Here is a 5,344-nt window from a genome sequence, read left to right as displayed (position 1 = left end):
GCCACACAGGACCACCAGGATCTGCTCCTTTCTTAATCTAAGCCTTTCTGGCAGTATTTCACACCGTTACACTGTTGTCTCTAACTTCTTGCCCTTTGTGCTGTTGTCTGTGCCCAATAATGTTTGTACCACGTTTTGTGCTGCTACCGTGTTGTGTTGTCATGTGTCGCTGCCTTGCTATGTTGTTGTCTTAGGTCTCTCTGTATGTAGTGTTGTGTTGTCTCTCTTGTTGTAATGTGTGCTTTGTCCTATATTTATATTGTATTTTTTTATTTTTTTTTTATCTCAGGCCCCCGTCCCGCCTTTTGCCTTTTGGTAATCTGTCATTGTAAATAAGACTTTGCCCTTAACTGATTTGCCTAGTTAAATAAAGGTCAAATAAAAAATAAAAAAGGGGAGTAACTCACCGAGAACCTCCACGGCCAGTCCACCCAGTGCGATCCCCATAGCTACGCCTCTCTCCTCATTACTTGTGTACACACTGGCCAACATTCCCAGTCTTACGGGAGAAGACATGCTTTTCACTTAGACGTTAAGATGCTCGGACAAAATGGTTCATATTCTATTACAACACTGGGGAGGTTTTTGTGAAACACAGGAGGAGAAAGAGGAACCAATTCCCTGAAGAGAGCGAGCAAAAAACAACAAGGAGCATGCACATGAGAAGGCAAACACTGACAACCACAGGACACAACCTCCGTTACCATGACTGCACTGTGGTAAGATAAAATCAAATCTAAAGATGACGCAATTGGAGTTGTGAAACAGTCATGGTATGTATATTAGAGATCACTACCTCAATTATATCTCATTATCAACTGTGTGTAACAAGTTAGAAGTGTGTGTCAGTGTCAGGCACACATACTTATTGTTGAAACAAACATGATGATAAAGACAGCAAACATTGGTATGTGATGTCCAACTCTTGAGGGAAAAGATAAGGATAAGATTAGAACCAGTGTGTATTGTATTTAATCATTTTCAATAAATGCAAAGTTGAACACTGTCCTAGCTAGCTGTGATTTTGTCACACACACAAAAACACTTGCTGTGAAGCCAGAACATGAACCTGTTGGTCAGGGGACCCACGAAGGGATTGATCAGAAGCTGCACCAGAGCCTTGGAGGCAAAGAGGAGTCCCACACGAACATTCTCCTTGTCCAAGAAGGCACTGTCCTCCTGGCATGTGCTGCCTTTCACCTGGCTGGAGTTTCTGGAGATGTTGAAGAGGAGGGCCTCAGACAGGTTGCTCTCAGAGCAGCTGATGCTGTAGGAAGTGTTGTCGTATAAGGAGTGGACTGAGGTCAATGTGAAGCCCTCCTCAGAGAGCCTCTGCATGCTGGATGAAGGTGTCCTGTGTAGGGGGATCCAGGGCATGTAAAAACGTTGGGATGATGGGCACTGCGAGAGAGGAGAGACGACACATTTGGGTTTGTGGGAGACTGTGCACTTTAAAAGGCAGGCGAAAGGAAAGGAGGGAACCCTTTTGTCTCAGTGCCGGGGAGGCACAGTGGATCTACTCCATGAGGGGGAATGTGGTCGCGCTGCTCTCTGTCAACCCAAGTTATTCTCTGTGGGGTCTAGATGTCAGGCCAGTTAAAGGCAAATGCTATGGTCACGCTAGCTGCATTGTTGGCCCTGCAGCTAAATATTAAAATGGGTGACGTGCCTTTTCAATACAAATATCACTATCCAATCTAAGGTACACAACTACATGCACATTTTAAAGTGTGTGTATGTGTGTACGTGTGCGTGTGTGTGTGAGTTGTCTGGACTCACCGACAACAGTAAGCAGCATGTTATCCAGTAGCAGGGCAACACACACGACCACCAGCACCAGTCTGGAGGAGCTTCTGCTCTGTCGTAGCAACTCTCGCGCCCACACCAAGGGGTTGAACAGCGACATAGCTCTCCACGTTCCCTGGGACAATAGCTACAGAACAGTTCCCTTTTTTTGGATAAGAAACAGATATGTTGATATTTAAAACATATTTGAAAATATTAACATTTGATTACCAATTTAGTCACAAGAAGGTCTCCACTGTGTCTGTATTATCGTTACACCACTACATTTGAGTTTGTCCTAAACTAACTACACACAAACTACACTCTTAGAAAAAAGGGTTCCAAAAGGGTTATTTGGCTGTCCCCATAGGAGCATGCTTTTTGGTTCCAGGTAGAACCATTTTGGGTTCCATTTTGGGTTCCCTCTGTGGAAAGGTTTTTTACATGGAACCAAAAAAAGTTCTACCTAGAACCAAAAAGGGTTATTAAAATGGTTTTCCTATGGGGACAGCTGAAGAACCCTTTTAGGTTCTAGATTGCACATTTTTTTCTAAGAGTGCTGTCGTAATGTTGTATTGATTAATGTGACGACTGCTGCTCATTGAATGATTAACGGTTAATTACGTGATGAAATGAATCAGGTAATTATTAACTCATTAACCTGGTGCACAATGGGAGGGTTTTGGCTTTATTGAGTTTCTACTTTCCAAATTAACTCAAAGAATATCAGAATATCGATTTTACAACAGTTGCTAATTAATTAATTTCCTTTACAGTCTCATTCTGAACGTCGCATAATTCGGGAATTCGCGAGTCTCACTAATTCGCGAGTCTCACTAAATAAGTCAATACCACACCAATTGAGTTGATCATTTATTTACTAACAAGCTAAAATGATAATATAAGATACATAAACACACAGTCTAGGCTATTGATTAGAACTTAGTACAATGAAACAGGTTCCTAGCAGGCCAACACAATATGACACGTGTTACAAAATGTGGATTTCAAAAGAGAGAGAGAGTGTGCACGAGAGAAAACCGCACTTGGGTACAGTTGTCAACGATGCTTATTTGAACCCTAACCTTGCCCCGAACTGCCGCTCTAATGGGTCAGAATATAATGATGTAATTCAGTTTTGAACGTCTCTGATGGGGTGCCTCTTCGTGGACCGCGTTCTGACTTCTCTGATGACAGCACACCTTCGGTTGCCAGGTGTAACTCTCTGTTTGTCCTCACGATGTCAGTGTCCTTACTCTTAGTGGAATGTTTCCTCGTCCTTGCTCTGAAAAGGGTTCTTCAGAGGACGGCTAATCAGCCGTGGAGATGGTTCCAGTGTGGGAATGAAAGTAGTTGAGACACACGATTCCTTGGAGAGTGGTGACCCGGTGGTCCTGCTTGAATTCACCCTCTTAGACACAGTTACTCATCCGTAGCATAGATTGTAAAAAGGTTTTGTTGGTCAATTTCTTCAACAGATGATCAGGTCTGTATAATTATCAAACATACATTAGTAATGGAAAGGAAACACAGACTCGTTGTTTAAGTATTAGAATACTCCTATAGTAATACAATTGTGTGCAGAAGTTGGTACAGAGTACAGTACATAATAGCTCTCCCCAGGTTGTGCAAAATGTCTAAGACATCCTGTAACTCATAGAGCCTCTCTCCCAGTCCTCCTTGCGTGAGTTTCCCTGACAACAACATTTTAATAAATCTAACCTCCCCCTGACAGCAGCAACCATCTTATCAGCAATTAAAAGCTCAGAAGTGGGTTGACAGAAACTTGACCTTCCATCACAAGTATAGAGTCATAACAAGGTGAACGAGTCCAAGCATCTTCTGACAGGTGGCTGTTTTCATCAGGCTTGCGGCAGCCTTGTGTTTTCAGAACCTCAGATAACCATGGTGGGTCCCAGACAGGAGGAGTATGAACGTACTGTAGGCGGTTTCAGTCTTCTGATAGTGTCTGAAGGGCACAACACTCGAAACAGGTTTTAACACACACACACACAGAGTTTATCATAGCACAATATATTAACCCTTTAAAAGGTATGAGGCCTTGGTTTAACCCTCTTCAGGTTCCTTTGTCTTCTTCAACCTTGTGTTGAATTTTAGGTATGCAACTAATTCGGACATTGGCTGGAGCTCGTGGTTGCTTAGTCTGCTATATTAGCTCTGAACTCATGTGTTTTATACACTCGGGTCAGAAATTGGCGTTTCCACCTTTAGGGCAAGTTCTCTGGTCGTAACTAGCTACGATGCAAGGTCTGGATTTTACTCAGATCCAATTTAGACAACTAACTTCACATTACATCTTTACAAATACATTCTCTTTGATCTGGACATTTTCCACACAACGTACAGTATGCAAACCTCAAGTACATGAGTGTGAAAACTCTTCAAGTTATAATGTTTTCGTTATAACGTCGTCATTTAACTTTTAATAACATAACAAAAATGACACTCATATCATTTCATATTCCATCTATTGCCACGAAACATATTGTCCCAAAGTCCATTTATTACATGTTACTATTCAGAGGTAGATTCTCCATAGGCCCATCATACATTCCATCCCTCCATACTGAGAGGACAAAGGGGATTTTGTCTGCTGCCTTAAGATTTACAATGGGTGGGAGGTGTAATGAAACCCCCCACCTCCATAACTCTCTATCTCTCTCCCGCTGGTGGGTGTGAGAGATATCGCTGTAGGATTATGGTCTACGGTAACCTGACCCGAACAGGCCAGTCATGACAGTGTACATCAGGTTTACTCTTTTCATCTCAAAATATAAAACTGCAATAGTAACTGATCTGAAGGGGTCTCATCTCTCTGTGTGTATTACCTCTAATGTTACCTTTCCCTGACCTGCAGCTACCACTAATGCACCATCCGTTTCAATTTAATAAGCTGGGATGCCCAGCCAGGGCTACTTTAATTGTGGTAGCTAATGGAGTGAGCTGGTGGCTGCTGCCTGGATGGTCAGGCATGGTATTTCTGGAGAGACATTTGGCTCTGAGGATGGTGTTTTTGTCTCTCAGCAATAGGATTAGACTTCCTCCAGGGCCCTCTCAGAGCCCTGCCTGCTGTGTTCTGTTCTGATCAAGGTCAAGTGTAGCCTGCTTGCCTGCTGTGGTGCTCAACTGTAAATAAGGACTGGTCCATATTTCAAACATACGTTTGATCGCACAGCTCCGTCCTTTCTCCTTACAGAACATGCTAGTCAACAACAAGTGTCCGCTCCCTCTCTCCAGCGCTTGGCGTCGCCGGTCTGCTAACCACCGGCCCTGGCAACAATCATTACGCACACCTGGTCATCATTATCTCCTTGATTACTCACCCTTTATTTAGCCCTCAGTTGACAGCAGTTACTAGGTAGTATTGTTTTCTCTCACGTTCTGTACGCTTCTCACATTTTGTCAATCTGCTTCGATTCATTATTAAACTCACCTTCTGCACCTGCCCCTGACTCCCAGCATATTACGTTACACCAATCTGCTATGAAAATCACAATACTTTCCAGTAATAGAGGTGAATATGCATTAAGTTGATCAT

At 43.0% G+C, this 5,344-nt stretch overlaps 1 pseudogene across 1 annotated transcript; it reads right to left on the bottom strand.

Annotated features, from left to right (window-relative positions):
* Positions 1–902: 902 nt before the first annotated feature.
* Positions 903–1,925, bottom strand: LOC110526117 (chromaffin granule amine transporter-like; annotated as a pseudogene). Its single transcript, XR_005052154.2, has 2 exons — positions 1,780–1,925; positions 903–1,401 (listed from the first exon to the last, which is right to left on the bottom strand). The product of XR_005052154.2 is annotated as a chromaffin granule amine transporter-like (transcript).
* Between the last annotated feature and the right edge of the window lie 3,419 nt (positions 1,926–5,344).

The sequence above is a fragment of the Oncorhynchus mykiss genome, chromosome 6 (genome assembly GCF_057628025.1).
Source record: "Oncorhynchus mykiss isolate SJ-2025 chromosome 6, ASM5762802v1, whole genome shotgun sequence".
NCBI classification, from domain to species: domain Eukaryota; kingdom Metazoa; phylum Chordata; class Actinopteri; order Salmoniformes; family Salmonidae; genus Oncorhynchus; species Oncorhynchus mykiss.
This window is presented reverse-complemented; position numbering and strand designations above follow the sequence as displayed.